General features: G+C 40.0%; 1 long non-coding RNA gene across 1 annotated transcript; it reads right to left on the bottom strand.

Moving 5' to 3' along the window:
- Positions 1-1,552: 1,552 nt before the first annotated feature.
- Positions 1,553-23,595, bottom strand: LOC131507805 (uncharacterized). The gene is made up of 3 exons (XR_009259716.1): positions 22,872-23,595; positions 14,286-14,397; positions 1,553-1,659 (listed from the first exon to the last, which is right to left on the bottom strand). It is a non-coding gene; the product is annotated as an uncharacterized LOC131507805 (long non-coding RNA).
- Between the last annotated feature and the right edge of the window lie 1,119 nt (positions 23,596-24,714).

Raw genomic sequence — 24,714 nt, 5'->3', positions numbered from 1 at the left:
TTCAAATTCTGTGTCTCCCTCTCTCTCTGCCCCTCCCCCTGCTCATGTTCTGTCTCTCTGTCTTTCTCAAAAACAAATAAACATTAAAAAATTTTTTTAAAAAAAGACAGTAACGTGAAAACAGTTCACTTAGAGAGTGGTCACCTCAGCCAGGGTCTGGAAGGACAAATTCAAAAGCAATGCAGGACAGTTCCAGAAGCACAGAGGAAGGTAGAGGGACAAGTACCCCAAAGGAAGCCTCACGGGCTGTGATCCCATTCTACAGATGCCCCCTGCTTCTTGAATAGGTCCTACCTTAGGGAATACTCAGGGCAGGGTTCCAGCATCCTTGTGTTCAAATGAAGAACACTGTGGAATTTTCGAATCCTAAAGAGTCCTGAAAAGAAACTATTGTAGTCCCTAAACTAGTTCAATAGTTCAGATATCCATAGAGGAAATGAACATTGTCTAAATTAGTTTGGCATGGATAACCTCAGTGCCGTCTTCCACAATGGCTGCACCAGTTTGCATTCCCACCAACAGTGCACGAGGGTTAGGCCAAACATGCTGGGAGTCACAAAAGTGTAAATGAGCTAAACTCCTCTATTAAGGGACAGAGTCTGAGATTTTTTAAAATACAGCTTAATGTATCATAATGCACACTCCTAAAACAAAAACATCAGTGAAAAATAAAAGGTTAGAAAATAATATGATAGGCAAAAGTTGACAAAAAGAGAACCAGGTATAACAATATTAATATGTCGTTCACTTACTTTAAGTCTAAAATTGCCTCTTTCCTAATGATCAGGATTTTATGAACACAATGAAGTGTTAAGACTGGTCATCTCCTGCTGACTAGCTAGCTATTCTCATTGGCATTCGAGTCTCTGATGTACCTAAATCGAAGTTAAATAAATTAATACATGTACCACTATCACTTTGCAAATATAAAATAAACTAACAAAACCAATATAAACTAATAAAAAGCAAATTTTTATTTACTTTATTTTCTATATCCCTCGATATATTTGGTGAATAAAATCTTTCAAGACATAGGTTCTGTGTGGCAAAAGTAAATAAAAGGGGAGGTGTTCTGCAGAGAAAAGTATGGACACTCCAACTTAGTCCAAAGTTCTCAAAGGATGGCACTGAGGCTCGTAGAATTTCTGGAATCTGCCCACAGGCATACCACGGGACTCTTTGACTCCATCGCTCATATTCTTTCGCACTCAATCAGTTGCGTCCTGCAAAATGAAAATCCTGTTGCAAAAAGCTGAGCGGCTAAAAATCCTGCAGCCTTTCTGCGTAGCCCAGCTTGACACTCGGCTGGACACTCAGCGGACCATGGGGTCTCCCTTCCAAGCCGGTAGTCAACTACCAGATGCCCCTCCAATGCCACTTGAATCCAAAGTCTGGAAAATCGAGCAGGATTTCTATGTTGTAGTCAGGAGGCAGAATTTCTTCTTTGGGAAAACTCAGTCTTTGCTCTGAAGGCAACTTAAGAGCATGGTCAGGCTCTAGCCAAGTTGACCCATAAAATTAACCATCACGGCCACACTTACACCAGCATCCAGAAGGCTTCTGCAGCAGAAGAAAAAGGGCTGTTGGCTTTGAAAATGCCAACTTCTTCGGCAACTTCTTTGGCCTCCTTTCCAGATTCGGTAAGGTGGAAATAATACACTGGAGGGGAGAGAATTACCAGTTTTTTAAAATACTGACAAGGTGTAAATGGTCTTCTAACTGGATGGTTAGTGCACAAGGCAGAGCTACCCGGGCACCACCCTTCTCGGAGCACTCCTGCACCCCAGGCACAATCCACCTGCCCTGGAACCCTGCACCTTGTGGGGCCCGGGGAAGACCTAACCACGTACAATGAAAAGGAGTTATTTTATCGTTAGATGGAACTCTTGCCCCAACTTGTCACGTGGAGCTGGACTGGGCCAAATGGATTCCATTTCCAGGTTGTCATAAATGTCTTTTCCAGCCCTGAGCCCCATGTCCTTTCTGCTTAGCTGCATTTTACTGTCATGGGAAAGCAGTCGCACACCCCTTCCCTCTGTGGGCCAAAGAGAAGCACCCAGAACAGGCTGTGGGAAACTCTGGTTTAGATGTCCACATCTCTAGGGCCTGGCACAGGCTGAGGCACAGAAGACCTCGCCGGTTTGACTCGTTGACTCAATCATGCCCCGACCTGAGAAACCAAGCCTTTCCTTTTATTGCCTTTTTTTGAAAATAAAGGCATCCATTGCCTCCAGATGTGACACCCCCTTCTGCTCTCTGCTCTCCTGCACCCCTATAACAGAGTTGGCGGCAGGCTCGATGCAGCCTACTTTATCTTTCAGTCCCTCACCTGGAAAGCAGGAAGGATAGCACCTATCCAGAGTCCGTGGGAAGACTACACAAGATCCTGGGTTCTGAGCGCCTGACATCACCGTGCACGAACAAAATCCCTTTCCTCTTCCCCGTGTTCAGTGCCGTGCTCCACGTGTTTCCCCCCGTGGCTCACACGTTCCCCTAAGCCAGGCTCGGGTTCCCATCGGCTGGCAGAAGTGCCAACGGGGGGTCGGTCTGCCATCCTTCTGGCTTCGGGGTGAACCAAAGGAGGACGTGCCGTGTGCCTGCACGCAGCCGTTAGCGTACTCAGGCCTTTTGCTTCACAACGGATGGGACACCGGGGCAGACAGGTGTCTGAGAAGGTGACAGCAAGCAACCAAGACCGACAGGCGAGAGCAAGCCGCGGGGCCACCGCGAGCAAGTCCCAGGACGCAAAGAGGGCGGCAGAAGAGGAAGAGGGCGGGCCGTGCAGGGCCAGGCACAGGGCGGGTGTGTGGGAAGTAGCAGAGGGGGGCAGGGGGAGCAGAAGGAATGAGAATCTCAGCCACACAGGCGGAGTGGGGGAAAGGAAAGTCCACCTTGTGCGGGAGAAAGCCATTGCTTGAGGTTCTGTAAACACGTGTGAGAGGCTGGGCCACGCGGGGAGAAAGGCGACTCTTCCACTCCCTGGCTTTGTCGAAGCCACCATCTAGCTTGTCTAGCTTGGAATGCTGCAACAGCCTTTCAGCTGGTCTCCTTGCTTCCGACCCGGCCCCTTTAGCCCTGGCCTCTGAACAGCGATCGGAGAAAGCCCGTGAAGCTTGAGTCAACTTATGTCACTCCTTTGCTCCAACCCTGCAGTGGCTACTATCTCAGAGCAAAACCAAAGTCCCACAAAGTTCTGCAACGATCTTCATGGTCTCCTATGATCTACTCTCCATCCCTCAGCATTCCTGCTACCTCCCACGTGTGTTTGGCCCAGCCAGAACAGCCACCTTGTCTGTCCTCACGTACACCAGACCTATATCCATGGCCTGAGGGCTTTCATTTAGCTGTTCCTCTACCTGAATGTTATTTTCCCAAAGATCTGCTTGGGTAACCCCAGCACTCCTGTGTCACACTCGGCCCTGCTCGAATCTTGTATTTTCAACAAGGCCTCCCCTGCACATCTTTTCTCGTGCTACGGATTGCCCCCAGACCCTACAGTCTCCGTTTCCTTTCCCTTCTCTTCTTTCTCATTTGTGTCCACACAGGTCGTTAAGATTCTGTCTACTCTGTATTATCAGTATTGCATCACTAGAATGTCAGCCACACAAAGGCTACAATCATTGTCTGTTTGTTCCTGATTATATTCTAAGGTCTGAGAATGGTCCCTGACAACAGTAGCAGGTGCTCCATAAACATAAGTTGAATGAATGAATGAATGAATGAAATAAAAGGGACTTTGGAGCCAGATGAACTCAAAGCTTGAATCTACCTCCATGCTTCTCCTCTTGGGCAAGTAGATTGAGCTTTCTGAGACTCAGTTCCCTCATTTGTAAAATGGGAATTAGAGTTGGTACCTCCTAAGGTTGCTATGGGAATTAACTAAGAGAACTTTATAGAAAATACCTGTCACAAAAAGGCTCCCATTAAACATGAATTTTCTTAAAACATTTCCAGAGACAGCAGTTTCTAGAATGAGAGGTTGCTTATCTTGATATTCTGGGCTGAAAGAACTGGTAAACGTTTGTGAACATGAACTCTCTGCCAGGCTCTATTCCAGGCAAGTGAGTAATAACAGAGAAGAAAGTAACTGTGCCCTCAGGGAGCACAGAGTCCTTCTGAAAAGCAGATACCCCAATCCTAACTTCTATCGGAAACATTCAGAAGGTGTTAAAAGGAGGGGGGGAAACAGCAGAAACGAACTAAAAATTTCTTAGTTTGAAATAACGTTAGACTTAAAATAAAAGCTAAATAATGCCGAGCATTTCCATGTCTCCCTCCCCAGCTTCTTCCAATGGTAACATCTTAGGTAACCAGAGCGCCTCATCAAAAGCAAGAAATTGACATTGGTCAGTTTCTACTACAGATCTTATTCAGATCTCACCAGTTTTTACCTGCTTTCTGGGTTTGTCTGTATATAATACTATGAGGTACTATCACATGTATAAAGACGAACTATTAAAATCAGAAAGGATTTCACAAAAGTAATAAATACCTTGCTTATTTCTCGTTACATTCCGAATTCCGGGATTTAGCATTTCCATTTAATAGATAATATGGTGCTCAGAAAAGCTCAGCGACTTGCCTAGTGTGGCACAGTTCATCAGTGACAGAGCTGGTACCTGCAGTTTTCTGACACTCAACATGTGCTGATATGAAAAACCTTAAGGGCAGAGGCTCAGGTGTGACAGTATTAGAAGGAGTTATCAGGGCTCTGGCTCCAGACTTAACCTGCCATGGACAAGTTTGCTGCTACACAACGGCTGTTTTGTAGGGACCACATTGCTCTTTCCTTTGACACTGCTCCACTCTCTGGCTCTGGAATATCTTTCATAAAATGCAGGGTGGGGGAAAGGCCCATGACATATCAGTATTTTCTGGGGGAAGGATTCCCCCCAAATTTTACCCCTACTCTCCTGATACTTCCCAGCCAGAGTCACCTCTGGGGCTGTCAGCTGGAATCCTGCAGAGCAAAGAAAGCAGAAAGGTTTAAAATCAAGGGACACGGAGAGAAGCTTAAACAGCTTGGGAGGAATCCTGCAGAAAGAAAGTGACTGTTGTCCTTCCTTCTGAAGCTCTTTTTTGTTGCCCAGTCTGGCTGAAAGCAGCAGGGTCTGAACCTCAGCCAAGGGACAAAGGGCTTTTTTGGCTAAGAGAACTAATTGTGGTCACGATGGGCCAAAACAGGAGGGAAGTATTTTATGTGGTAAAAGGGCCTACCAAATGTCAGAATCGGTGCCTGCAGGATGTAATTTAATTCTGCAAGCATTTCTAAGCACCTGCTTTGTTCCAGGCATACTCACGGGACGGAGACAACCCTACCCCTCCATGAACTCCCAGACTGGTAGAGAAGTCATTCATTCTGTTCGTTCGTTCATTCGTTCATTCATTCATTCATTTAATCTCTCACTCCTTTGGCCATATAATTTAGTCATTAAGAACATAGCCTCTAAATAAGAGAAACAAATTCATTCATTCCTTTAAGAAATACTTGTTCGGTGCCTGCTAAGTGTCCAGCACTGCTGAAGGCACTAGGGAAACAAAAGTAAAAAAAAATAGAGGTCTCTACTCTCAAGGACATTGATTGGCTTGAGGCTGGAGAGACAATGAACAATAAACATAACAAGTAAATTATATAGTCTACTAGAAGAGAAGGTGGTAAGTGTTGTGGGAAAAAGAAAACACGGAACGGGGCAAGGGGCCTGGGGAATATGGGGCCAGAGAGTTTCACCTGCAGTGTTCAATCAGGTTGTCCAGCCATGCTTTAGTAGCCATGTGCATATGGGGTGGGGAGGGGACATAGTGCAGGTAGGGGAACAGCTAGAGACCAAACTCTAATGTGGGGCCACATCTGCTCAGTCCAGGAACAGTCAGGAAGCCCATGAGGTTAATCACAGAGAGGGAAGGGAGAAGAGGAAGAGAGTTAAGACTGGAGGTATACTGCACAGGGCCATGGTAGCATTTCTGCCTTTGTTGAGTGAAGTGTGTGGCCATGGCAAGGTCCTAGTAGAGGATTATCATGATGTAGCTCATGTTGCAGTGGGAGCATTTCAGCTGCCATGGTGGGAACAGACCTTATGTGTACAAAGCTAGAGGCAGGGAGATCAGCCAGGAGACAATTTCACCCAGAGAGAACTAGTTGTGATGAGCACCGGGTGTTGCATGGAAATGATGAATCACTATATTCTACGCCTGAAACTAATATTACACTGTATGTTAACTAACTGGAATGTAAATAAAAGCATTTTTAAAAGGTGAACAGAATAATAAAAACAACCATCGGAAGGAGAGTATGGCAAACAAATTTTATAAATTGGATAAATTAATAGTTGGCTTGAAAGCCTGAAAATTGGTTTATCTCATGCAGGGGAAGTCAAGGTAAAGCCAAAATTCAATTCTTGTTGTGGAAGATACTTTCAACTTCAAAAGTTGGAGAGGTAGGATTTCTACATTCCTGGCTTCTCCGTAATGATCAATTAGACTAAATGTGTCTTTTTCTTTTAATATTATGAGAATGCCTGAAAATCTTCAACTTCAATCACTTTTGCCTTCTCTAATAGAATTTCTATAAGAATTTTCTTTACCTTTTCTTTCTCTACCTTCTCCTGACTTAGATATCTGTGCATGATGGCTTATACATTTGTTTTCCCCTAAAACCATATGCTGAAACCCTAACCTCCAATGTGATCGTATTTGGAGAGGAAGCCTTTGGAGGCAATTAGATCATAATAGTGGAACCTTCAAGAATGAAATTAATGTCCTTATAAAAAGGAACACAGAGAGCTTCTCTCTCTCTCCTCTCTCTCTCTCTCTATCTCTCTCTCTACCATGTGAGAACACAACGAGAAGGCAACCACCCACAACCCAGGGAGAGAGCTCTCCCCAGAAATCAAATCAGCTGGCATCTTGATCCTAAACTTCTGGCCCTCAGAAGTGGAAATAAATCTGTTTAAGCCATGCTTCAGTCTGTGGTACTTTATCATGGCAACCTGAGTGGACTTAAGACAATGTGTCTCCAGTCTGTTAACTTACCAATCAATCTCTGACTTCTCCATTCAAGTCATCTTTGTAAATCCACCTCTTATAAGCAACACTGCTGATTTGGCTAATGCTCTCACCTTGACACTAGTCCAAAAACAAGAACTATCTGTCGGTCAACATCAACAGTCTATTCCACTCGGATATCCTATCACTAATGTCCAAAATAAAATTAACCACCCCCCATTTCCTCCTCCATACTATCCTCCCTTCCTCACTTCTTCCCAGTCACCCAGGTTAACACACCTGAGACGATGCTTTTACATTTGTGGACTCTGCTCCACAAATCCAATCAGTTGACCATATATTAGTCCATAAACATCCTATATAATATCCTACCTTTGCTTACATCTCATCTACTCCATTTCCACCACCCTTTTCTAGCTCAATCCTGGTGACCTCTCCCCTGGACTACCACGTTAGTCTTTTAATTTACTCCTCTGGCTTCAGTCACTCTTTTTAAGACCATCTTTCACAAGACATCCTGATAAGTCATCTGCAAGTGCAAATCTCATCATATTCTTCCTCTACTCAAAAACTAACAGCAGTTCTCCCTGCTGGTGGAAAAAAGTCGGACACTTGTTTCTCACCAGCTCCTCCTGAAAATGTGGATTTTGTCTGCCTTACGATCTTTAATTCTCACTATTCCCCTCTATGCACTTTATATGCCAGTTTGTAGGAGAGATTCACTATGCACTGAACACTGTCCTCACTTGCTCTGGCTTCTGTTCTGCCTGCAATGCCTCCCCCAGCTTTGCTGCATGTCCAAATCCTTAAGATCCAGACAAAATCCTTTCCTCTGATGTTATCCCTTCTGGTCTGCATTCACTCTCCTTTAAATACCCTCAATATTTGCACCAGACCTTTAAAATGCCCTAATTTTGATGGTACTCTAAATTTTACCCGCTTATGTTTCATCCCAGGAAACTTCAGCATTTCAAATACTTTGTTTGTTAGGATAATTCCAGCTGCTGTAACAAATTAGCCCCCAAATTTTGGTGGCCTAACACAATAATGATTTCTTTCTCAGGTAGGAATCTAATGTGGGAGTTCCTGCTCAGTAGGCAATTTTTCTCCATGTGGGAATTCAAGGGCCCAGATTCTTTCCTTCTGGTGGTTCTCCCATTTCTTAAGACCCCCCAGGCTCCCTGCTTCCAGCCAATAGAAGGGGGAAAAAGAGGGTAAGAAAAAACACATTTCCTAATCATCGTTACCTGGACATACACCACTTATGTTCATAGTCTGTTACAAGAACCGGCACTTGGCCCAAGGTCGGGAGAGATATAGTCCGTGCCTGGGCCAGACGCAGCTCTATTTGATAGAAGAGTGTGGAAGTTTTGGGTGGAAACTTAGTCTTCCCTGCCACACTCTGGCACACAGACGACATTTTACATCAAAAACATATAGTTGGAGCTAATAATACATAAAATGTTCACCTTTTAATGATCACTTACAATGGGCCCTTTTGTGCTAAGAATGATGTATTTATTATCTCCAACATAAAGAGCAACATTGCAATATAAAGATAACAATCATGCCTTTTGAGATGGTAAAACTTTGTTTCAGAGACGTAAAATGATCATAATCATAAGCATAATAATATTTAACGAAATTGATTTTAACATTAACTAAGAACTTTACATACAAGATGACTCAAGATGATAAGTTGTTGAGCAAGCTTTTGAACTCAGATATCTGAATGTAAAGACCACGTTCCATCCATTACTAGTTCAATCTCTCCTTTATGCTCCGCAGCTAAAATGTACCTAGTAATAGAAGTTGACATTTGTGGGGTGCTTCCTGTCATATACATTTATATATTTATATACTTAATTATATACTCAATTATATATACATTTAACATGTATTGAGGCACTGTAATATTTAACTTGCATTAATATATATTACAACATATTATGTTATTTTATAATTATATATGTATTTATAATCCCATTATATGCTAGTTATTATAAATATGTAATTAATATGTTACAATATGTTACATTATATATTATACATTGTGTTGCAAGCTAAATATTATAATACCTCAATACATGTTAAAGGTACATAATTGAGCCTGGCACACAGGAAGCATCATAAATGTCAACTTCCATTATATGTAGCAAAATATTATCATATGATATGAATACATGTATGTAGATACCATAATATATATTGCATGTACACTGTATGACATCACCGTCATGTCCTTCATACAGACGAGGAGACTGAAGCACGAAGTGGCTAAGTGACTTGTTCACAGTCTCACCGTGAACAATGGCCCCTGCAGGTGTGAACCTGGGCACCTGGGTGCCATAGCCAGAGCTCTAAGTATAAAGGTTGGCCACCTGTGCTAATCCTCTTGCTTCCCAGACCTGTTTGTTTTCCCAGACATCAGACCGTGAGGCCATGAAATACAGGCACTGTGCAGTATTCATCATTGCACTCCAGTACCTAACATTGCCTGGCACACTCCAATAAATATTTGTTGAACCCAATTGATCAAGTTCAGGGAACACTGCTACTGAGAGTAGGACCAGAGTTTAGAATCTGTGAGGTTAGGGGAGGAGCAGTAATTTCTGCCAGGAGAAGAGAATAACCTGGCATTTCAAGAGGCAAAGTCCAAGTGTTTCATGAACTTCTCACTATTTGTCTTTCTGGTGAACTTCTGCATTCTGGGCAGTAGGTCAGGACTGGAGAGCCCGTGCCATAAGAATTCCATCCTAGCTCACCCAGCCTGTCGAGAACACCCTTGTAACTCTCTACTTGCATGTTTCTGTGCCAAACACTACTCAAAAGCTCAAGAGACAGGAACATGTGTTTCTGTTTGCATTGGAAGTTTGGGAAATATGCCCGAGACAGAGAGAAATCCCAGGTCTGTACAAGTTTATCTTTTTGTCTGGGACATAAATAAAAATAAGGCCTGTGGTGTGAGAAAGGGCTTAGGATTTGCTACTCAGATGGCATGGCCACATAAATATAAAATAAATAATTAGGATTTGTGAGGGGACTTAGCTATCACAGAGCACAGTCATATATAGTGCCCTGCTTAGTCCTTCCAAACCACACCCAATCAAATCTTCCCACTTTTTACCAAGCAAAGGGAATGGTTTTTCATTTGGTTGTTGGCTTTGTGGCTGCTGTTCTGCTAATTTTTAATGAAGCAGTATTTAGACTTTCTGTGAAGAGAGTGTATGGAGTTCACACTGTGTTCCTCTGTTCCAAACAAGTAGAAGTGATAAGGAAAAAAAATGCACACACACATTCACCTACACACACCCCACATATGAAAGACATTGCCAGGAATAAATGGGAAAAGAGAAGATTACCTTTCTTGGATGAGGAAAGGAACAAAGATTAGTGAGAGAACTGTAGCCAGAAGCTTCCTGGGCTCTGAGTCTGAAACAGGGCTGTGGGTTCAGCTTCCACAGTGTGAATGAAATAAAAATGAAGCCACCGTCCAAGATGGGGAGCTAGGCCCATGATCCAGGACTAGGCCCATGACTCAAAGTCAGTGGATGGATACATAGGATTTTCCCATAGATGAAAAGGGGAAGGGCTGCCTACCCCTACCCAGAGCTATAGATTGTAGGAAGCTTCAGGCTTGAGAAAGCCCAGAGGACACAGGCACCATCTCTCAATAAGGAATGAAATCAAGAAACATGCTAACTTGGAGGCTGGATCTACAACATTCCCTTTATTGTCATATGTGGAACTGGTTTCCTTAAATGCTAAGGTAAGACATGGGGATCTATACATGGGCCTGGGAGCAAGAAGAAGACAACTATCAAATCATTAGGGAGGGTGGGATCAACAAAGATGGAGGGAGAGAGAGAAATATAATTCCTTTTTAATTCTAAGTCTGACTCCAGTTTTCCTTCCCAGCCTAACCCTGATGGAATAGAAACCAGGAATTGGAAATGCTGGATACGACTGTGGTTGGAGATACAGTGGAGCAAATACTAGAAAGAATAATTAAAAGTATATATATATATATATATATATATATATATGTTCTACACCCAAATATATATACACACCCAAAGTGTATGTGTGTGTTCTACATTCAAAATGACATAATTAATGTCCAATTCCACTCATCTCCAGGGCCACAAAAGACTGGAAGTATAACATTGGAGCTCTGAATGAAAAGGCTCTGGATTCAGGGACACTAGGCATAGCTGAGGGAAGGTGCAGAACTAAAAATGCTGAAAATAAAAGCCCAGCACCTATTTTCACTTAGCTCCTACAAAGCCATCTGCCAGGCTTGTGCCCACAGACAAGATACTGGAGGATACTAGAATTCCATAGAAGATGGATAATCCAAGTGAAAAGACTTACAGTTACTAAACAGAGATTCCACGAGGAAATAGTGATCTACTCAATTGGTCAGTAGTGAAGCCCACCACTCAACCAGTCCTGACTCCACAAGCTGGATTTCAATGAGCTTTTAAATGATTTTTTTTCAATATAAACGAATAGCAAAGAATCACTAGCTTCTTGAAAAATACTTATAATAAACAGACCAATACAACTATAAAAAAAATAAAACAAAGAAATGGATTAAGTACAGGAATCATGATATCATCTTTCAAAAGCATAAAAATTCTTATAAAGGTAAAAGATACTACAACTATGAAACAAGAATGAGTACTATTGAAAAAGGGACAGTCATAAAATAAACAAAGAAGGACTATTTTCAATTTTTAATTCAATATAATATTTGGGAGATATGCTAAGTCAATCTCCTGGAACCAAAGCTCAAAGAGCTAAATATAGGAAATTTTTTAAAAGAGAGGATCTGTTTAGGAGGGCCAACAGCTAAGTATTAGGAATTCGGGGGGTGAGGTGGGAAGGACAGTAGAGAAATACAGGGAAAGAAATAACCAAAGACATAGTACAAGAATTTCCCAGAATTGAAGAATATGAGCATAGAGATTGAAGGGCACCACTGAGTGCCCAGTGCAATAAATGAAAAAAGACTCACACTAATGCATTTTGTTTTAAAATTTTAGAACACCAAAGGTGAATAAAAGATCCTAAAAGCCTCTAGAGGGGGGAAAAAGAAAAAAATATAAATACTCATACATCAAAGTGGCACTGAAATTCTTTTTAGTAACACTGGATTTTAGAAAAAAATGGAAGACTATCTTCAAAATTTGGAAGGGGAGTGATTTTAAACTTAGAATTCTATACCAGCATAAACTATCAGTCAACTGTGGAGGTAAAGCAAAAAGTTTTCCAAGCCAGCAACATCCTCTCACCCGCCATGAATTCAGAAAGATAACAAGAGGTGTGTTGTGTTCTACCAAACAAGGTAGTAAACTTTAAAAAAGAAAACAGTGGATACAAAAATATAGGGACTTCAACCCAGGAAGGATGCAAAGGTAATTCTAATGATGATGATAAAAGAATATCCCAGTCAACAGCTGCTCTACAGGTCCATAGATCAGAGCAGATCAGTGCACAAAGATGTAAGCCTTCAGGGAAGACGCACCTGTCTTTTTCTGTTTGACCATTTTCTCTCTCTCTCTCTCTCTCTCTCTCTCTCTCTCTCTCTCTCCCTCCCTCTCTCTCTCACACACACCTGATATATTGCTTAAAGAGTATGAATATACTAAAAAGAGATTACATTACATTTTTGTGAGTCTTAAAATGAGTTAATAGTAGGTGTACAAAAAAACTAAGCAATAAAGAATGTATTAACTCTAGAGAAAACCATATATAAAGTATATATGTACACATATAAACAAGAAAGGAAAATCAATCCTAGTATCCTACATTGCTCAGTGGAGAATAATATTTATGCACCATAATATAAATATTCATTCAAGCAAAAAATATGATATAACTATATTGAAAGAGTGATAGATAGAAAGAAAATTATTCATTCTCCAAAATAACAAATAAATAGATAATACCTAAAGCTTAAAAGTAGCAATATGTTAATATCTAAAATTTAAAAACCAAGAAACAGCAATATATTAATATTATTTAGAAATATGGGGGTAAATACAGAGACACTGAAATATTTAAAAGAGGTTGCCCCTGGAGACCAATAAGCAGAAGTGGATTCTGCTACTATAGAACTGTTTGAGTTTTAATACATGTTCATAAGATACTCATAAATCAAATTAAGTTAAGAAGGGAAAATACAAAAATCCATGAATGTAATATACCATATTAAAATATTAATGACATTACTTTTTAATTAAAATTTTTTTCAAAACCTTAATAGATATAGGAAAAACATCTGAAATAACAGAAATCATTCAAGACAAAATGCTTAAGAAACTAGTAGTAAAATAAAATATATTTAACCTAAAATAACAGCAAATAGCATATTTAGTAAGTGTTGCTTTAAAAGCATTCAGGTTAAGTGAAGAAACAAGATGATGGTGTTCCCGTTCTCTGTTTCCATTTCACAATGTATTGGAGGCCCCAGACAATGCAATAAGATAAGGAAAAGAAATAACAGATATAAGTATTGGAAAGGATAAATTGTCCTTATTTCACACAGTAAAATTCTGTCACAAAACATCAAGAAAATTTATAAGACGGCCATTTAGAATTAAAAGGAAAGCACAGCAAGATTTCTGGATATTAGATCTACATATCAAAGTCAACAAGAAATTCTAGGATAAGTGCAGAAGAAAGACCTCTAAAAAAATGCTCACTAGATCCATGTTTATTTCAAGAAAATGTTAGAAACCACTAGGATTGCCTGGATGGCCCAGTGGGTTAAGCATCTGACTCTTGGTTTTAGCTCAGGTCATGATCTCATGGTTCATGGGTTTGAGTCCCACCTCAAGCTCCCTGCTGATAGCACATAGTCTGCTTAGGATTCTCTCTCCCACTTTCCCTGCCCCTCCCCCCTCTCTCTTTCTCTCTCCCAAAATAAATAAACTTAAAAAAAAAAAAAGAAACTGTTAGAAACCACTTATATTTATCACTAGGAAATCACTAAACAAATTATGTAATAAATTATAAACAACAATAACAAGTGTATAAAAATGGATAAATATCAAAAATGTAACTCCAAAGAAAAAATAAGTTGTAAAGTGTTAAGAATAGTATTCTAATATATTTAAATGTAAAAAATATATTCTTTATTGATATGCTATAGATTAAAGTTAGAGTAAACTGTTAGACACAAGGACTGAAGAAATAACAACAAGCATGACAGTCTATGTTTTTCCCATATAAAATATATCCGGAGAGATATACCATCCAAGCTTTATATGGCCAACCTCTGAAGTAATTAGATTCCCAGTCTTCTTCCAGCTGTTCCTCTGTCATCAGAGAATGTCTCTGATCCTTGGGGTTCAAGATGTGCATTGTAATTCTGACCGTCACATCCAACTTCCAGTAGCAGGAAGAAGAAAGGAACAAAGAAGATGTTTTTTTTCTTATTTTTAAGAAGGTTTCCAAATAGTTGACAAAACACTACTGCCTACTCTTTATTGGCCAATTCTTAGTACTAAGAGTACACCTATTGCAAGGGCAACTAGGCAACAAAATCTTCCTTGTAAAAATCGAGATTCATCTGTTCCAAGGACGAAAAGGAGAATGGATTATGGTAGGCAAGGAGGTAATAGCAAACATCCAGTTTACAATAACATTCTACTGGGTTTTAGAAGTTATCTCTAATTAATGAGGAAAGGAAATGGCATGTGAGCACATCATGCAGGGAGTTTGTTTCTGTGATGGTTATTTCTTTTTTCTTTTAAGTTTTTATTTCAATTCCAGTTACTTAACACACAATATTAGTTTCAAGTGTACAATAGAGATTCAACGTTCCCATGCAACACCCGGCATTCCTTACAATGTGATGGTTATTTTTTAAAAAACATTTGAAACAAATGTGTCAAATATGTAAACATTGACAAAGCTGGGTAGTAGGCTCATGGATATTGTCCTATCATTTCTTTTTCCTTTCTCTAAATATTCCACATAATTTTAAAAATCAAGTTAATTTTTAAAAGCTTAATTTATTCACCACAGTTCTATTTTAAAAAATTTTTTTTAACGTTTATTTATTTTTGAGACAGAGAGAGACAGAGCATGAATGGGGGAGGGTCAGAGAGAGAGGGAGACACAGAATCGGAAGCAGGCTCCAGGCTCTGAGCTGTCAGCACAGAGCCCGACGTGGGGCTCGAACTCACGGACCGTGAGATCATGACCTGAGCCGAAGTCAGACGCCTAACCAACCAAGCCACCCAGGCGCCCCACACCACAGTTCTATTAAAATCATTCTTTTTTTTAATGTTTTAAGTGTTTATTTTCGAGAGAGAGACAGACAGACAGACAGCACATGGGGGAGGGGCAGAGATAGAGGGAGACACAGAATCCGAAGCAGGCTCCAGGCTCTGAGCTGTCAGCACAGGGCCCAACACGGGGCTCGAACTCACAAACTGAGATCACGACCTGAGCTGAAGTCGGACGCTCAACCGACTGAGCCACCCAGACGCTCCTAAAAAAATCATAGTAAGTGCACACGCACACATACACAAACAACTTGAAAAATAATAATGGTATCTAAAAGACTCACACTTCACTACAAATTCTCTTCTACCTGGAGGTCCAGCTATTTTAATTTTTATAGTAAAATCTCTGATTCATCAAATTACTAAAGTTTTGGCTACCCCGATAAATCATCATTGCTGTTAACCAGCATTTGTTGAATTCCTACTACATGGAGGTAACAGTGTCAGGCTTTCTTCTAAACAACACATTATCGAACATGTGCCCAGTGTCAATTCACTTGTATTGGCTTGTGAATTATGAAGGATTCTCTAAATTTCTGATTCCCTGTGCAAAGACCAATGGACTCCCCTACTGATTCAAACAGTTGTTCTAGTGAGAAAAACGGACATGACACCTTTTTCAGAAGCATGCAGGCTGTGAGCACATCCTTTCACCCCTCTGCCAAAAATCTATTGAGCAGCTAAATTGAGCCCCTTGGCTGCACAGATCTCTGTTTAGCTGACAACTTCCACTGAGGAGCATTTTATGATACCACCACCCATTAGATGGACATTAAATTAGATGCCCCTTTCTTTGCTTGGTTATATCTTAGAATGCTTCCTTATCTCACCTCCTTCTCTATATTCTGAATGCCTGTTTACTTGTTTATCTGCCCCCAAAGACAGACCTCTCTATGGGAAGATGCACCATTTTAGTCACTGTGGTATTCCTAACACATGGCCCAGGGTACAATACAGAGTAGTTCAATATATATATATATTTTTTTTTTTTAATAAGTAAATGCCATTGACCTAAACACTGGTGTTGCTACTTGATCAGAACAAAGACATTTGGATTCTGAAGACTTCCTTTATTGCTTCTAATTTACAAAACTATAAAACACTGCCAAGTGCACAACTCACAGAAATTAATCTCTGAATATTAATTTTACAGTAAGTGCTCTTGGAATTTGCTTCAACTGAGGTATCAGAATTTAGAGAGTTCAATTACTGGGAAAATATTCCTACTACCAACAGAAGAATCACAAGGAACAATCTACAACTAGGCTGGCATACTGAAAGATTTAGTGTGAATAATGGATTTTCAGAATGTCTACATCATCAAGAGAAATAGCAAAGGAAAACAAAATCTCTGCCCAAATGTTTAGGTGCCTCATTCATTTCCTGTTTTTCCAGTAAATTCGCATTAGACACAACCCTTAACCTTTTCAGACCTTAGTTTATGTGGAGATATACGAGGCTTCCCAAAGCTTTACAAAATCAGTGCCTGAAGCCTCTTAGGACACACTGTTCCTTAATCTTTTCCAGCTAATGCCTCTCAAAAATCACACTGTTAAAAAATCTGGGTTCCATCCACTTTTTAAAAGAAGGCAATGACGTGCACACATGTCAGGAAACCATTATTCTATTTATCATCTGTAATTTTTTAAATTTTTTTGATATTTATTTTTGAGGGAGACAGAGGGAGTGGGAGCTGGGGAGGGGCAGAGAGAAAGGGAAACATGGAATCCGAAGCAGGCTCCAGGCTCTGAGCTGTCAGCACAGAGTCCAACGCGGAGTCCAACGCGGGGCTTGAACCCACGAACCATGAGATCATGACCTGAGCCAAAGTCAGATGCTCAACCGACTGACCCACCCAGGCTCCCCTATTTATCATGCGTATTAAGTTTAAGGACTTAAAAAGCACTACAGTAGTGTTGTTGACAATATTATTGCTGTTTGTAGTTGTTGACAATATTATTATTGCCGTTTGTAGTAGGTTATATAGCATTTCCCTGAAATTCACGTTCGCTCAGAATCTCACAATGTGTCCTTATTTGGAAACAGGGTCTTTGAAAATGTAATGAGTTAAGGATCCCAAGATGAAATCACACGGGATTTAGGGTTGGCCCTAAATCCAACAACTTCTATCTTTATGAAAGAAGGAATGAACTGAGAGACATTCAAAGAAGAGGCCACGAGAAAACATGGAGGCAGAGATTGGGGTTATACCTGCCATAGCCAGGGGCAGCCAGGGACTGTCAGAAGCCACCGGAAAGCCCAAACAGGCAAAGAAATATCCTCCCCTAGAGCCTCTGGAGGGAGTGAGGCCCTGATGACACCTGGATTTCAGATTTCTGGACTCCAGGGCTGTGAGAGAATAAATGTCTGTCATTCAAGCCCCCAGATCGTATCACTTTATCATGACAGCTTAGAAAACTAAAATACCATTGGCTTTGAAAACACCAAACCAATAATTGCATCACTGGTGAAACACAGTAAAATTATTATGCTATGGCAAAACACAATCAAAAGTAATTTTATTACTGGGAAAGGTATAAGGAAGCAGGAATTCTTAGGAAGCATTGGAAAAACTGGGCTCTACCTTGGCCACAGCCAGGCCCCATGATCTGCGATGAGTACAGAACAAAAAAGCGCTGATTGGGACAGTAATCAGTGTTCCTCTCAAATGCCCAATAAAAGTGGTCAATTACATACCATGTCAAACGCATTGTTTTTTCTTAACCGAAAAAGAAGTTGGAAATTGTAGAACTCCATAAATACAGTAAGACTTGAAATTGTTAGCACTTCTCAAAGTCTCATGTTTCAGACACTTCCCCAGTATTGGCTTGTCACCACCCTGTGCATTACGCTGACACCTGTTTTACAGATCGCACACAATGGGTTGGAAGCTCCGCGAATACAGGGAATTTCACCCATTTGTTTGCTGAACGTTGCTCGGCACATACCAGACACTCAACATATACTTGGTGAGTTAAGTGGACCTGAGACTTGCCCAAAGAAACACAGCTAGTGAGCAGTGAAACCAGGAATCCAGGGGTTGCACCTGGGTAATAACGGCTTTCGGAATCATATTCTTAACCAGCTCCCTCATCCTACCACTGACAATGCAAGTGGAGACTTAAATTTCAAAATCTTTATTTATTTTTTTTAACATGTATTTCTTTTTGAGAGAAAGAGAGACAGAGCACGAGCGGGGGAGGAGCAGAGAAAGAGGGAGACACAGAATCCGAAGCAGGCTCCAGGCTCTGAGCTGTCAACACAGAGCCCCACACAGAGCTAGAAACCACGGACCGTGAGATCATGACCTGAGCCAAAGTCGCACGTTTAACTGACCGAGCCACCCAGGCATCCCTCAAAATCTTTAAATAAACGAAGACAAACCATTCCAGAAAAATTGCAAAACAGTGAAAAGAAAATAATCAGCCAATAATCTACCACTTTGTTGGTGAGCATTAACATTCTGTTGATATTTCCTCCTGGGGCTTTGTTCTCTTTGTGTTATATATGTCTTATCCCAAATTTACGTTCAAACTTAAATACACATTCTGGTTTTTAAATTTGGCATTGTAGCAAACAATATCTCTACACCATTATAAACTCTTAATGGACAAAACATCATATATTCTATTGAGAGATTGTTACATAATTTACTTCAAGTATTCCCTATTTTTGGACATAGGTCATTTCCATTGTGTTTTTCACTACAAAGAGTTTTCCAGTAGATACCTTGGCTCATAAGCTTTTAACAGTATTTTTTTTTTTTTTTAATTTTTTTTTCAACATTTTTTTATTTATTTTTGGGACAGAGAGAGACAGAGCATGAACGGGGGAGGGGCAGAGAGAGAGGGAGACACAGAATCGGAAACAGGCTCCAGGCTCCGAGCCATCAGCCCAGAGCCTGACGCGGGGCTCGAACTCACGGACCGCGAGATCGTGACCTGGCTGAAGTCGGACGCTTAACCGACTGCGCCACCCAGGCGCCCCGCTTTTAACAGTATTTATGATTATTTCCTTAGGCTATGTTCTAAAAAAGGGTGCCTGGGTAGCTCAGTCGGTTGAGCTTCTGACTTCAGCTCAGGTCATGGTCTCACAGTTCATGGGTTCGAGCCTCATGTCTGGCTCTGTGCTGACAGCTCAGAGCTTGGAGCCTGCTTTGGATTCTGTGTTTCCCTCTATCTCTGCCCCTCCCCCACTCATGCGCTGTCTCTCTCTATCTCTCAAAAAAAAAAGTATAAGTTAAAAAATTTTTTAAATAAAAATAAAAAAAGGATATGTTCCAATAAATAAATAAATAAATAAATAAATAAAAGAAAAAGACTCCTAGGTCAAGGGGTATCAAAATTATAAAGGCCATTTTTACTATCTTCTGATAAAATACTTTCCAAAAGGGGCATACCAGTTTATATTCCCACCAGCAACATATGAATGTAAGAATGGAATGGAATGGCTACTTTATACACTAAAATATTTACTAATTTCATAAGCAATAAATGATACACTATTTTAATTTGAATTTCTTAGAGGCTCGAATATATACACGTCTATGCTATGACCCACCAATTCACTCCCAAAGAAATATTTAAGAGAAATGAGAAATGAGTGTGTATCTACCCTAGGAGTTCTGTTCATAATACCCAAACACTGGAAACAACACAAATGCCCACCATTGGTAGAATGGATAAATCAATTGCGTATTTTCATAAAATGAAATGCTACAAAGCAATTTATAAAGAATAAACTACTACATGCAACAAATGGGAGCCTCTCAAAGAAATTATGTTACATAAAAGAAGTCAGGCACAAAGAGAAAATACTTTACAACTGCATTTATATTGTGTTCAAGGACAGGCAAAACTAACCAAACATAATGTAAGTCAGGCTAGTGATGGGGGAAGATTGAGTGTGAGTATTGACTGGGAAAGGACATGATGAAGGCTTCTGGGTGCTGGAAAGTTTCTAAATCTTGATCTGCACGTGGTCACATGGGTGTATATGGGTGTAGAAATACATTAAGCTTAAAATCAGTTCAATTTATTATTACAAAGGTTATATACCTCTATGGAATGGAAAAAAATGTGAAGATAAAAACAAATAACAAAGCATGAATGTTGAAGGACCAAAGAAGTATACGAACCCTCTTGTGAAGGTCCTTTAAGGTAAATGGTTCATTGCTCCATTTTATGGGAGTGAGAATTGGTTTTTGGATGATATCATGCTTTGCTGTTCAGGGAGTTAGATAATGAACTTACTGAACTATTTACACATATGTTTGAAGGTTACAGAAAACTGGAATGGTGCCCAAAAGACTCAAAAAGTAAAGGAAGTCATTTTAGCAATTACCATCTGGCTAATATACCACTTCAATTATTATTTAAATTACTCTTTTAGGGACAAAAACTGATAAGCATAAAAAGAGAAGAAAAGCATATAAAAGTCTTCAATAACTGGGAGTGGAATGACACTAGGAGTGAGAAGAACTACATTCTCATCTGAAATTTTCAGTATCCAGAACACCACGGTTCCCTGGTTTTCTTCTACCTTCCTCTTTTTCTCGTTCTCCCTTAGGTGTCTAATAAATGTCTCAAATTTAAGATCTTGATTTTCCATACACCCCCGACTCCCCCAAACGACTGCCCTCCCAGCTTCTCCAGCTCAGGACAAAGTAACAACACATCGCTCAAAGATCAAAATCCACACACAGAGAAGGGTCATAACACGGGAAAGCCCTCTTCCTCATTTGCTTTCATTCATACCACTTATCACCACCTCCCATGTCATATATTAGTGTTATTAACTGTGCCTCGGAAAGAAGAATGAAAGGGGTTTTGGTTCATTACAGTCTCACCAGTGCCTGGAACAGCACTTGGCATGTTGTAAGGCACCTGGAATATGCTGGCTCAAGAATGAATCATATATTGTACATCATATAATCTGATTGAAATAAATTTGTAATAATAACAAAAAGGACCATCTTTTTTTTTTAATTTTTTTTTAATGTTTATTTATTTTTGAAGGAGAGAGAGAGAGACAGAGTGTGAGCAGGGGAGGGGAAGAGAGAGAGGGAGACACAGAATCGGAAGCAGGCTCCAGGCTCCGAGCCGTCAGCACAGAGCCCGACGCGGGGCTCGAACTCACAAACCGCGAGATCATGACCTGAGCCGAAGTCCGACGCTTAACCGACTGAGCCACCCAGGCACCCCAGGACTATCTTTAATAGTACTATCATTTACTCATTGGGTTACTGTAAGGTTTAAATGAGATAGATTACAGAAATTATCTTTTATTTTTTTTTTTGGGGGGGGGGCTTGGTCATAAAATTGCAGATTGCTCAGCTGGTCTCTGCAGGATGATGGCCTCACAACTCTGACCCAGGCATTTGTAGTTGGTAGTCAGAAAGTGTGTGTCCTGACTCCGTCCCTGATTATTAACTGGAGACCCTTAGGGTATATGTATAATCTCGCTGAGTCTAGTTACTCTCATCCATAAATTGAAGATAATTAAACTTGCCTCGCAAGGTTATAATGCAAATTAGTTTAAATGATGCAGTGTTTATGAGCGTGCCAAGCAAGTACAAGGTCCTCAAAAAAAAAAAAAAAATGACAAAAAACACGGGTGTCTGCATTTATGTGAATTATACCATTGAGCATTACACTTTCTTGAGGGACCAAGTATTACTCCTAAATAATATTTATTATCCTTTTTTCCTCATTATAAAGACATACTTACTGTAGAAATTGTGAATCCTCCATAGATATGACAGTTGCTTAGAATTCTACCTCCTTAAAGAACATGACTTATAAAAGCTGTATTTCTTTCTTTTGAGGTTTCATTGGTAGTATATAGAGCTGATTTACATGTTTATAATTAGAATAACACTGTTAATAAAATTTTTGTGATTATCTCCCTGAGTGAAATCCCCAGGTGGAATAACTGTATAAAAGGGAATGGAAACCATTGGAACTTTGAATGCACTTTGCCTAATTTTCTCAAAAAAAACATGGCATTAATTTATACTAAAGTCAGCAGTATGCATTTGTCTATTTTCCTCACATCCTCATGAACTAGTGAATTGAAGCATGGGGGAGAAGCACAAATACCATCGTGATACACAAACAAAAAATCTTACTATTATTTATTTTTATATTTAATACTATATTTGATTACCATTTTTGATAATGACATCATTACATTTGTAAAAATAAATATTATTTTTTTTCAACTCAAAATGTACAACCCCATCATCCAATAGTCGTGGTTTCCAACTCTTGCTGCTATGATTCCAGACATCTCTCTATGGATAGAAAGATATAAGGACAGGGAGGTATTTAGAGAACAAAGGAGAGAAGGAAGAAGGGTGAAAATAGGTGCTATTTCATTATTCCTGGATTCTGTGTTGGTGAATTTGTCTACAGGCTGTATTGTGGTGATCATTTTACAATATATATAAATATCTAACCACTATGGTTTACACCTGAAACTAACGTAATATGTCAATTATATCTCAATTAAAAGGATTTTTTACTAAAAATCTGTTGTAACCCCAAAATCAATACTTACTGCACTTACTTAAGTATTCACTGACGTGCACAAAGCAGCAAAAATGTTGACTCACACAACTTGAACGTTCCCAGCCGAGGTCAAACAAGCAATGCTCTGTCTTCCTGTTTCAGAGTAAATAAGTGTCCTTTGTGCAGTCCATTTAGGGCCAAAGTTCTTGCATTTTTGTGCTTTTTGTTAGTGATTTCACTGCTTAAAATGGCCCACAGGCACAGCAGTAAAGTGCCATCCTGTGCTCCTAAACTCAAGAGGGATATAATGTACCTTATGCTGGAAATCTGTATGTGAGATGAGCTTGTTGCAGCCTGACTTACAAAGCTGTCAGCCCTGAGTTTACTGTTAGTAAATCAACAACATATGTTAAATGTTTTTAAACGTTTAAACATTAATGTAATGATTGGTTGATGAGAAAATGCTGTGATCAGAGGCTTGTAGGAACCTAACCCTGTATTTCCCCTAGGAACAATGGTTCTATGTTTGTTAATTAAGTGTTTGCAATGACTTTACAGAACATACCTACCATGGATATTAAGAATTGACTGTACTTAAGAAAACTTAGAAGTAAGATTTTATAATCTTATACTATAAGTACTCCTATTAATAACAGTATTAAATTTGTTTTTACTTGACTCAATGGTAAAAGTATAAATCATGTAGAATTAAAGGAACTGCTGAAAAGTATTCAATTTTCTTCCCAACAAGAAATATCAATTCCTAAACAATCCCTCTATATTATTAAATCTACAGAGATTAGGGGCGCCTGGGTGGCTCAGTCAGTTAAGCGTCTGACTTCAGCTCAGGTCACGATCTCGCGGTCCATGAGTTCGAGCCCCGCGTCGGGCTCTGGGCTGATGGCTCAGAGCCTGGAGCCTGCTTCCGATTCTGTGTCTCCCTCTCTCTCTGCCCCTCCCCCGTTCATGCTCTGTCTCTCTCTGTCTCAAAAATAAATAAACTTTAAAAAAAAAATCTAAAGAGATGAAAATGATTTTGAACTTACTGAAAGGCTCGAGTCATTGTGTTTTTAAACTAGGCTTCAACTTGACCTTTCCTGGACTCTCTGATATGAGGCTATTGGAACACTTATAGCTCCCAACACACACGTCTTCCCTGTACCTCCCACCCTATATTTGTTAAATTATTATTGTGTCATTGTCAAAATCTGGGTCATTTGTGTTTGGAGCTGTGACCATAATAAATTCTAAAGTTTTTCAGACTTGATCCATTTATAATCTGATTTAATACTCTTCAACAATGCTTTGGAGTGTAGTTTCTCCAATCCTGGACCCTGACTTTGCAATCAAGTGGTTTGGTATTCTTGTTCCTATTATTCTTAACATCAGTTCTATTAGAATAGTACTGTGTTGTTATCCTTAAGACAGAGGGACATGCCTTTACAATGAGCACAGAGCACACACACACACACACACACACACACACACAGGCATACAGAATACCAAACCACACCATGCGTGACCAGAATCACCTCCTCCTGATTCTCCCCTACACCCCCTGAGCAGTCCCTCTCACAGGTCACAGCAGACCTGGCAGCAACAGCTACCAATGTCAGGGAAAGCCAGCCACCCTGGGAATAACCATTTTTGGATCCAGGAGCCACACTCCATGGCACACATTGGCAATCTGAAGCTTCCCTAGAAAGAAACAACTTCCTTGCTATATTTCACGGATTCTAAAATACATTTTTTTTCACATTTTCACATTTCTGAAAATGAAGTGATCATGAATTGATGCTATGTCAGAATTTAATTGGCAATGATTTTTGTTTGTTTTTTAGTGATACACAGAAACAGTGATGGCATCTTTAACACACTACTGTGGCACAGACCTGAAAGGT

Source organism: Neofelis nebulosa, chromosome 3, assembly GCF_028018385.1.
Source record: "Neofelis nebulosa isolate mNeoNeb1 chromosome 3, mNeoNeb1.pri, whole genome shotgun sequence".
NCBI lineage: Eukaryota > Metazoa > Chordata > Mammalia > Carnivora > Felidae > Neofelis > Neofelis nebulosa.
This window is presented reverse-complemented; position numbering and strand designations above follow the sequence as displayed.